The sequence below is a fragment of the Vulpes vulpes genome, chromosome 10 (genome assembly GCF_048418805.1).
Source record: "Vulpes vulpes isolate BD-2025 chromosome 10, VulVul3, whole genome shotgun sequence".
NCBI lineage: Eukaryota > Metazoa > Chordata > Mammalia > Carnivora > Canidae > Vulpes > Vulpes vulpes.
The window spans coordinates 66,170,980-66,183,020 of record NC_132789.1 but is presented as its reverse complement, the minus strand read 5'-3'; the positions used below and the strand labels follow the sequence as shown (position 1 = coordinate 66,183,020).

Here is a 12,041-nt window from a genome sequence, read left to right as displayed (position 1 = left end):
GGATTCCTATAGACTCATCCAACCAATCTGTGCCAATATCCAGACAGGTTGCTATCCCAGAGGTTCATGGAATTTAGAGTTAATCTATGATTTATCGACATATTAGAACAAAAACAAGTATATTATTTTAGAAGTAAAAATGAAAATAAAGAGAGCAGCTGGCAAACAATTTCTAATCATCCATAAGTAAAATACCCAGTTCCAAATGTGGCTGACTTATTTTTCTACAATACTTCAATCTCAATCATATGAATGACTCTCCAATCATCTTTTCTTACATGTCAATTTCTTAAAAGCATAAGAGTTAAAACTATATCTGCTCATTTGGTCATTTTGAACATCCATATGTTGTGGACTGAGTTATGTCCCCTCCCCCTAAATTTATATGTTGAAGCCCTCACCCCAGTGTGACTACATTTGGAGGTAGGGCCTTTAAGGAGAAAGGCTATAGCCTCTTTTCCCATATTACCTAGCACAATATCATCAATAGGTGACTATCAGTTCTTTTTTTAAGAGAAGGATGTTTTCTTGAGGGTAAATGACTCTTTGCTACACCATTTCTATCATCCTCTGCCATGGTTTTTAAATACTAAGTTAACCTAATAACTGAAGTATAGCATGCACTTTCCATAAGTACAGCATTATTTATCTGACACATTTATCTAAATTGGCTTATTCAATCAACCTTATGTACACTTTACAATGTTTAAGGATTTTAAAATGGTTTTAGATAATTAACATTTTGGTAATGCTATTGGCTTCTGATAGAAATGTCTCCAATGACTTAATGATATCTGGCTGACTGCTTAAATTTCTAATTACATATTCTTTGGGGTATATAGGTAGATCAGTGCTTAAAATCTAATTTATTCATCTAATTATTTCTTTTTTAAAAGGAATACTCTATTGGGAAGCTATGTAGCATATGCATTAGATCTTCATTATCTTTCTCCAGGTAGGGCATTTCTTGCTAATGAGTGAATTAAGCTTAAGCTTTTGGACTGTAGCACTACATTGCTATATGATAAGGCCTATTCACTTTCCTGTGATGGCAAAGAGGTAGTGGAGCACTGTAAAATTCTTTAAGAGCAGAGAAAAATGCCCTTTTCCAAATACAGGCTGGGAAAGAGTGAAAGGGAGGATGAAATAGGAACAAGGATGAAAAATAATCTGTCTTAGGTTGGTGCCTATAGCAACCGATGAGGCAGTATTGCTAATGAGCCCCTTAGAGGTGACACAGCAGAAGCATATTAAAAATCAAGTCCAAAGCACACTGATCCTATATCTTTGACTAGAATTTTATTAAACCTTTTCTGACAAGATGTGACAAATGTATCTCTATTTGTGGTTGCAAAGAGTTTAACTTCCACAAGCTAGGGCATCATCAAGAGCAATGGAGTGGGGGTTCTGAAGAGCAATGACAATAATAGTGATCATTAATGAAAGGCCTCCTAGATGCCAGGTACTGTATTAGTCACTTTATGGTGTCCTTATGGAAATACTGTCACCACTTTTAGGAAGTAGGAATGATAATACTTAAAAAAAAAAAAAACATAAAGCAAGACAAAAAGAGAAACTAATTGCTCTAAGGTTGACTTAGGTGGAGATACTAAGATTAGAACTCACATCCATCTGAAGTGCTTTCTGGTTAGGAGATGACTATATTTTGGTAAATAAACATTCCCTGAGTACCGACTGTAACTGTGGCTCTAGTTATACAATTTGATTAAGTCAAGGACCTCGCTCCCAAAAGCAACTTTCTAGAGCAAAGCTTATTTCTCCAAAACTGGGACAGTTATATTTTAGGGAGGAAGAAAGCTTCTAGTCTCCTCAAGGTTAGAAGAAATCTAAGGAATTATCTGTGCTTGAAAACATATATATATATAAAATACACTCACATATATATGTATATGCACATGTGTACACACATACCTCATTCAGAAGGATGCTATTGAAATACTAATAACTTACAAATACTGTAAATTATTTATCAGTGATAATTCATTATCTGTTAATATCATATCTGGTTTATTAAATTGTAGATTATGGTCCTTGCCCTTTCATAAGGAACTAACACAAAAAATATAGTATTGTTTAAATTGCCTTAGTATGAAATCTGTGACAAGTAAATCCCGTTATAATCTAGCACTTGTCTGATTCTCTACCCTTATTTCTACTCCCTCTTGTATAGAGACCCACTTAGTCCTGTGATTCTGAACTACTTTGATCCTCAGACTGCCTTTCTCTTTAATGCTTCATGCCTTACTCAATCAGCTCCCTTACTCTGGAGCAAGCAAACCATATAGTCTCCAGCGTGGAAACATCTCCAGCATGATCTAAAAAGCTTACTTCTTTTAAAACACCTTTGACTTTTATACAACTTGGTCTAATTACTTTTCTTTGTGTTCCTATAGTATTCTTTGTATACTCCCACCAGGAATATTTAGGCTATTGGTATCATTTACTTCTATCTCGTCCTCACATAGCTATTAGATCTTTAAGGTTAGCTATTGCCACAATAGTACATGACAAATTATCTCAAAAGCCAGTAGCCTCTAATAACTCATTTTCCTTCCAATAGCTTTATTTTCCTAGAAGAAAATAAAATGAATGGTTGAACCAACATATTCTCTCACCAACAGTTTGTAAATGTCCCCATTTTCTTCCAACAATTAATATTATGAAAGTTTTCTAAACTCTTGCTTATTTGAAAGAGGTAAAATAATTTTTTTGTAAAATAATTTTTAATTGTGGTTTTTAGTTGCTCTCTTCTACCTTTATTATTTTTATAATAATCTTTATATAATTAAATGTTGAATTTTTTACAAGTATGTTTTCTGCATTTATTAGGAAATTACTTGAGTTTTCTCCTAACTTAATCCATTATGTGGTAAATCATATTTATTGATTTCCTAGAGTTAAAATAGTTACATTACTGGAATAGGTCCACATTTGTCAGAATACATGTTCTTTATTATTACTAGAACTATTATTATCATTATTATTACTTCTTGATATAGAGATCAATATGGTCACATTTTATTTGGATATTTTTCATTGTGCTTACAAGGATTATTAGCTTTATCGAAGAATATATATAGAGACTGCATTTTTTAGAATAGGTTTAGATTCACAACAAAATTAAGAGGAAAATAGCAAAAGTTCTCACATACACATACACACATACAGTGTCCTCTGCCATCAACATCCCTAGCCAGAGTGTTACCTATTTATTCCTCCATTCCTTCCAACCTTTGGCAACCTCTGGTTTTCTTAGCATATCCAGTTGTCTTTTCCAGAATGTCATATAGTTGGAATTGTACAATATGTAGCTTATTTAGATTGGCTTCCTTGACTTAGTAATATGAATTTATTTATTTATTTATTTTAACAAAGTAGCTGGGTTTATTTTTTTTTTTAATTTTTATTTATTTATTATAGTCACACAGAGAGAGAGGGGCAGAGACACAGGCAGAGGGAGAAGCAGGCTCCATGCACCGGGAGCCCGACATGGGATTCGATCCCGGGTCTCCAGGATCGAGCCCTGGGCCAAAGGCAGGCGCCAAACCGCTGCGCCACCCAGGGATCCCCAGTAATATGAATTTAAAGTTCCTCTTGTCTTTTCATGGCTTGATAGCTCATTTCCTTTCAGTACTAAATAATAATCCATTGTCTGGATGTACCACAGTTCATCCATCGACCTTGAAAGGCTTCCCAGTTATTCCAAATTACTAATAAAACTCTATTACATTCATGTGTAGTGTTTTTGGTGGGGGGAGGGGGTTATACATTTTAAGCTCATTCGAATAAAATACCAGTGAGCATAATTGCTAGATAATATAGTAATAATGTGTTTGGTTTTGTAAAAAACTGCCATTTTTTTTTTCCAAAGTGACTACTATTTTGCATTCCCATCAGCAATGAATGACACTTCTGTTATATCACAACCTCATCAGCATTTGGTGTCAAGATTCTAAATTTTAGCCATTCATTGAGCAGTTCTCCTCGGGTTTTGCAATAATTTATGCAAATTTCACAAAACAACTTTTTAATTCTCTTGAGTAATTGGTAAAAAGTTTCAATTATTTTAGGTGTTTTTCTTATAAATAAAATTGTGTTGAATATTTGTAATGCAATCTAAATATTTTACCTATGTCTGATTTTTTTTCCTATGTCTGATTTTTAACTAGGGAGTTAGTTAATTTTTATTAATTTTGATTACCAACATGGTTTTTATTCATTATACTGACTTATTTTTGCTTTCAATTAATTCTGATTTATTTTTGCCACATTATTTGTGTATAGCCTGATACCTAAGAATGATTTTTACACATTCAATAAATAAAAAAAAATTAAAGAAGAGTAAAATTCTGTGATGGGGGAAATATGTGAGAATCAAATTTTATTGATGCAGTTACAAGTCCACAGCATTTTGAGTGCCAGATAAATTACCATACGGGGATTTTCATTTTTATTTTTTAATCCCACTGTACGCCCATCATGTCAAAATACAAAAGAAAAGAGAATTTCACATGTATTGATATTTAGACACAGTGCAGTGTAGGTTATTTATTAAATCAGATAGCAAGGCATTGTGTTAATCAATGACATCATAGCTAAGCTAAATGAATAAAAAATACATAAACATCATAACTTTAAGCACAAGTCACAGTATCTTCAATCCCAGGAAAGCAGCAGCCATAAATATTAGAAAATTTAAAATGAAATTATTCACTACAGCAGAATGAAAATAAGGATGCATCCAAAGTGAGTTTTCAAGTGGTTCATTTGTTGCTATCAGTATTTGGCTCTACCTATCTGTGTGAAAAGACATTTCCAAACATGAAATTTGTAAAGTCTCTTCACAGATTAGCATTAACAGATGCACATTTACAATCAAATTTGTTGATAGAAAACACTAATTTCGAACCTTAATTCATCAAAATGTTGTCTCCCCCCCACACATGTTTTTCCTCAATGGTAGATCTGAGTCACACACATGCATCCACCATGCACACAATTGTCAATAATTATTATTATATTTTGAACTTCATTAATTAAAAGATATTGTGGAAATATCTTCCTCTTTCATTATATAGGTATCTACATAGTATCTTATATTTTGCTTCTTGGCCTTTAAAACCTAAAATATTTACTATGCAGCTCTTTATGAATAAGTTTGCCTTTAGTTGTCTTAAGTACATTAAAATTTTATGCTTCCACAGAGCACTACTTTTATGTTGCCATATTCAGATATTTTTGTTCTGTAGTTGTTTCTAACTCACAGCTTAGGTAATTTTGTTATTGATTTAGATACACCTACATGTTTTCTAGTGTCTTTGCTACAATTTCTTCTAATACCTCAGACTTTCCATTCTGGATCCTTTTCTTTCTTCTGAAGTACATTCTTTTAGAAAGCCCTTTAGGGAAGACCCAGTTTGTCTAATCATTATTTTGCCTTTATTCCTAAAGAATAATTTTGCTGAGTCTACTTTGAAAATTATTTTAACTCTCCATGGTGAAATATTTTCCTTCTGTCTCTGGCTTCCGTTGTGACTGTTGAAAATTCAGCAGGTTTGGTGCTGAGTTGTGATATTCGAAGGGCTTCTAACCTTTAAAATATTAATTACCAATCTAGACTGTATACAATAGCTAATTTAAACATAAATTAATCATCAGGCTATAAATGTTTTTAATATTCATAGTTAGAGTGAAATTTTCAAACATCAACACTGCTGAAAATTTAACAATTACTTTTTACTCTGGGTAATAATGATAACATTTAACTATGTATGGTGCTTCTCTTTTGTGCAGCACATCCACATGTAATTTAATTTGATTACTGAAATTAAAATATTTAAACACATTTTCAGATACATTGTTCTATTCATTCTGGCAACAGCCTTATGTTATATAGCTTTAGTTATTATATATTTTTTAAGATTTTACTTATTTATTAATGAGAGACACATAGAGAGAGACAGAGACAGAGACACAGGCAGAGGGAGAAGCAGGGTCCCTGTAGGGAGCCTGAAGTGAAAGTCAGTCTCAGGACCCTGGGATCATGACCTGAGCTGAAAGCAAATGCTCAACCACTGAGCCACCCAGGCACCCCAGTTACTGTATTTACATTTTTTTAAATTAATACCTTCAACCTTACATACTCTTCTTACACTGGGACTTTGACACTCTTTTCCTTCTCACTGAGAAGTAGGGTATGTGTTTTACCTTCTTGAATTGGGGGTGCTTGTGATTATGACAAATATGGCACTCACAGTGATTTCTGATATTAGGACATAAAAGCAGTATTTTATCTGCCTGGCTTTCTCTGGGTAGGTGCTTGTTCTTGGCTCTCAGCCATAGTGAGAAAGTATAGTAGCCACAGGGAGACACTAAATGCAAGTGTTCTGATTGAAGGTCCAATTGACATTTTTGGTGACAATCAATATTAACCAGCAGGCACGAGAGAGAGCGAGCCTTCAGAGGCTTTCTGTCCAAGCCATTGAGTCAACCCCAGCAGGTGATGTCCTGTGGAACAGAGATAGGCTGTTCTTACTGAACTCTGCCAAAATGGCAAAATAAATCTTTATTACCTTAAGCCACTATGTTTGAGGTAGTTTGTCACTCTGTCACAGATGACTAAAATAGTCATTACTTTTACCAATGTAAACACAAATGGCCTGAGGTTTAGAACAATAAGTTGACTTCTCCAAGGTTCACACAGTAACTAAGTAAAGATACGGATTTTATGATTCTAAAATTTTCCTAATTTTTAAAAGATTTTATTTATTTGTTTTAGAGAGAGAGGGGGGAGCACATGTGCAGGAGGTGGGGAGGGGCAAAGGGAGAGGGAGAGAGAATCTCAAGCAGACTCTATATTGAGCATGGAGCCCATAATGGGGCTCAGTCTCATGACCCTGAGATCAGGACCTGAGCTGAAATCAAGAGTCTGATACTTAATGACTGAGCTACTTAAGTACCTTAACACTTTACATATTTTAAAATTATTTAATTTCATACAGGACTCCAAAATATATAAAATATATATATATAAATATAAATAATAATATATATATATAAACAAAAAATATATATATAGCTATCATCACCAATATCCTGATGACAAACTTAAGGCTACAGAGAAGTTGAGGCAAATTGTCCAAATTTGCAAAGATTGTAAGTGGCCACAGTCCAGCTTCAAAACTGCTAGCCTCCCTCCCAAATATGTTTTCTTAATCATTCCATAATCTAGCTTTTCAATCTCTTCCTCTTTTCACTAATCCATACCTACTTGAAAGCTCTAAAATTATAAAAGTTTAAAGGAGGATTGAGTTTTATACTCCAAAATATTGGTTTAGTTGTCTAAAAAAAGCCAAAGATTCTCTGTATAAATAGTATACATTCACATAAAAAGGTGCACATTTTTAAAGAAGATTACAGCCCCACTTGAAGCCAAACTTATTTATTTTAAATATTTTATTTATGTATTTGAGAGAGACACAGAGATAGTGAGAGAGAGCATGAACCAGAAGGAGAAGGAGAAGCAAGCTCCCCACTGATAAGAGAACCTGACTCAGGGCTCAATCCCAGGACTTTGAAGGGCTTGATCCTAGGACTCTGAGACCATTATCTGAGCCAAAGGAAGATGCTTAACTGACTGGGCCACACAGGTGCCCCAAAGTCAAGATATTTAAATATGTTTTCAAGAAACTCAGAATCTCTTCCTTACACTGTAAGTAGAGCTCTAGATTTCTAATATATAAGCAATAGAAGGAATTTATCCTATAATTACCAAAATTGAATAAATTGATGAGTTATTGTAAGTAAAACTGAGATAAGATAAAAATCAATTTAGTTTTGTCAAGATACATTAGACAGTTTCCCAACTGCATAATCATTATGGAAAACATTCTCTTCTTTCTGCAATAAATCTATTTGAGGGATGCCCTTTGATAATGCTCGTGGCTCTAACTCCTTTATATTAAAGAGTTAGCATCCCATGTTAATTATGCACCTGATGATCTCATCCTTGAGCTTTGCAAAACATGATATTTAGCAGAATTCAAATAATAAGCTGTCATCTAAAGCATTTAGGTACAATTGAAATATATGTGTCAAAAAATAACTTGATTGTGTAATGGTTAAGAAAACATGTTTGAGAGTGAGGTTATTGGGTTTGAAACTAGGCTATGACCATATACAACCTATACAAATTTGTAAAATTCTCTTAATGTCTTTGTCCTAGCTTTGTGATCAAATTGAGAATAATGGCATTATGTACCTTGCTGGAGTTGACCATGGAAATAAACAATTTTAATATATACAAAATTTCTAGGGTAGAACCTGGCAAATAACAGGTTATAAATGAATGATAGGTACGGTGTGTGTGTGTGTGTGTGTGTGTGTGTGTGCGCGCGCGCACCTAAGTATATGTGTATATATACATGCACATGTTCTGAAATAAGCTTATATTCCTGTAACTTCACAATTATTCTTTCTCATTTCATACATACAACCAGTTATAATTTCCTTATTTTTAAACATAAGAAATAAGATGTAGACTTCTATTATGCTACCCCTGAGAGACTGACATTTTTTTTTTTCTACTGGATCCTTTAGACAAGGAACATATATATGGAGTTAGAGTGCAGTACAAAGACATCCTTCCTAGAGTGAGGCAGTTCAGATTTTATGCAGAACAATGATATCAACTAGCAGTAAAACCCGATGTTTATTAGTTATGGCTATACAGTTTAGACTGTTAAGTTATAAACTAGCAATAGAAGGCCTACATGGGCATACTGATAGGCTAAGATGCAGAATGTAGATCTGTAACATATGTTTAAATCCTCTGGTAGATGAAAAATTATCTAGAAACATAAGGATGCACCAATAAACACAAACATATACAGGAAACATCTCATTTTCAGCTGCCAATTCAATCTAATATGAGTAGGGATGTCATTCTAATACCACAAAGTTAAATTGCCTCACACTTCTCTTTCTCAGTAACTGGCTAATTCAATCATAGCACATATAGTTTTCATCAGTTTTTAATTTGCTTAATTTTTGTGAGCTGGTGGTTTAGAAAATTTCCCATTTTTCAACCCTAAGACTGTAGGGATAGGCCATGTGCTATTCTTTCTCTGTGTCATTTTCATTTCAATATAGATTTTATAGTTCATTACCTGTCAATCAGTTTTAAATGGTGCAGTATTCATTTTATCATGTTCTGTGAAACTGTTTTATGCTTCTTACAATGTCTTAACATTCGTTTTAGACCGAGCCCTATTTATTTCTCTAAGAGCCTTAGTCATCTATATCTGTGCACATTTGAACGTGTATTTATTTTAGCAAATGCAACATTTTGCTATATATGATATATTCATTTAGGATATTTATTCAAGCAAGTGAGTACTGACAAAGCAGTACAGTATAAATGTTTTATCTGTGACAAGTCATTTTATGTTCTCTTTTTATTTCTCTCAAACTTGAGGGATATCTCAAACTTACAAATACAATTTAAGATGCTGATGCTATGTTTTGTCATTTAATTATTCCTAATCTAATAAAATATATTTACATAATTAACACTTAAAGCACTAGGGCAAACAAACACAAATTTTGAGCTTCAAAGTTGTCACATAAATTAACATTCAAATAAGTAACAAGGAGAAAAGATATATTTTTTAAAAAGTAGAAAGTATCTTTTTTTTCATAGAAAGTTTTTTTTCACTGTCACATTTCTTCATTTGACACCTTTTTGTTTGTAAAATAGATACCAGTTTTATTTCTCTTCTTTTCACTAAGAAATAGTAAAAATTTTTAGTGTTATTTAAAAGAATGGATACATCATAAATCTAACAAGAAAACTTAGAAAAATTTCCCTCAGGAACTAATTAGTACAGGTACAATTTTACTGAGGAAGTGATGTTTTAACTTTTGACCTATTGAATAAGGAACAATTGAAGATGATACCACACTCTTTTTAAAGTATACCCAAAAAAGTATTTTCTATAAGCTTATTTGGAAACTAATTTCAAGTTTGACAGTAATTTGTGTGGTGTGCTAGTATACCAGTTTTCCAGAAAAGCAATCAAAATCCTGACTTGTAGCACTGGATACTTTCCACAGTAAATTTTCCCACCATTGCCAATTTAAAGACACCAACGTTTAAATAATCATCTTTTTTGCACAAAATAGCCAGTTCAGCACATACACCACTGTTTCCTACTATGTATGTAACATAAAATTTCTTCTGAACATTAAATGTAGATAATGTATTAATCCAGATGTCTTCAGCATTTTCTCTTTACCAAATACCTATTTTTCCTTTTTTTTTTTAAAGAATTTATTATTCATAAGAGACAGAGAGAGAGAGAGAAAGAGAGAGAGAATGAGAGAGGCAGAGACACAGGCAGAGGGAGAAACAGGCTCCTCACAGGGAGCCCAAGTGGGACTCGAATCCTGGTCTCCAGGATCACACCCTGGGTGGAAGGCAGACGCTCAATAGCTGAGCCACCCAAGCTCCCACCTATTTTTCCTTTCTATATTTAACTTGACAAACATATAGTTAACTTTCACACACTTTTGCACTAGGCAAAGTAAGCATATTTGCCACCTTTACTTTGCTTTTTCTCACTTCTGATATATTGGATTGCCATTCTTCTTCCTGAATCCATGACTTTTTCTATTTTCAAAGTTAATTTCTAAGCTTACTACTTCCTTGAAAACATTCGAGACAGATGTATTTATTCTATTTGCCAAATCGGTTAAGGAATTTCATTATTTTTTCCTTATGCCTCTAAAATACATAGCACTTTTATGTCTCAGTATAACTAGCTTATTTTTATAACTTTGTCACATTGTTATACTTATGTATTAAAATTTACATATATTTTATTTATGTATAAGAAAAATTGAGGCATTTGTGTACAGAAATATACTATATGCTTATGCCTTTACGGTTTGCATCTATTATTTTAATATATTTTGTTTTTCTTTCTTTGATGATAACTTCGTAAAGCAAGTATCCTTCAGCTGGAACATTTCTAAGCCTGTAGACTTCTCCTGTGGACACAAGGGAATTCTCAATAACCGCTTGACTTTCTCTAAGTACATCTTTAATGTGGCCTTTGCTGGGCTAAAACAAAAAAGCAAAAAAAAAAACCCCAAAAAACAAAACAAAACAAAAAAACCCCAGGCTGTCCATAAGTCTACTTTCTACACATCTAGCTAGTTTTTAGTTCTCTGTTACAATCTTTATTTAAGTCCTCAGAAAAATTAATAACATTTCCAAAGAAAGCCATTGTCTTCCTTCATTTTATTAGCTTCCTGACACTCTGAACTTTCTGTTTCCTTGTTTATTTATTGTGGATTTTATCTTTATAATCCACACTTAAGGCAGAGAGGCATCTAAAGTTTAATTCTTTGGCAATTTAGTCCCGAGAAACAAGATTAATACCAATGTATTTTGTATTCAAAAGAATACAAAAAAAAAGAATACAGTAAGAATATAATGTATCAAATATGTTTCATTCAGTTTTGTCTTACCCAGAGTAGATTTTCATATTTTCACAAATAAATTTTTTTTCTTCTTCCAAGGGAAGCACTTTCTGTAAAAGCAGCTTGAAAAACAACTGGTCCAGAATATGTAATCGGTAGGGCAAGCTGAGAGGCTTGTAAAATGCAAATTGAGTAAGCACTAGGAAGCAGAGTGTTGAGTTAGGAGAAATGCCAAAAGTATTTGGAGCTCTTAACATAGGGGGGATAATAAACCCAACCTCAGAAACAGGGAGGACTGCATGCTTCATGTGTTTGGGATGGGTTATTCTATCAGGTCCATAAGAACCACACAGAGAACCAGCAACAGTAGATTTCAGCATTTGATAACCAGGAATAAATCAAGCCAAAGCTATAGGGAAAAATCCTGAGATATAACAGTGCAAGGAAACAATCAAGCTGCCATTTTTTTTTTTCTCCTCTGTAAAGAGAACACTGAGTTATGAGGACAACATGTATACAGATCCTAAGGATTTGAT

The 12,041-nt window shown here is 33.3% G+C and overlaps 1 long non-coding RNA gene across 1 annotated transcript in view; it reads right to left on the bottom strand.

The window, feature by feature from the left end:
• Positions 1-11,695, bottom strand: part of LOC140594221 (uncharacterized) — a 35,497-nt gene extending 23,802 nt beyond the window's left edge. The window contains exon 1 of the long non-coding RNA XR_011994897.1: positions 11,554-11,695. This is a non-coding gene — a long non-coding RNA (uncharacterized lncRNA). The remainder of the gene's footprint in view (positions 1-11,553) is intronic.
• Between the last annotated feature and the right edge of the window lie 346 nt (positions 11,696-12,041).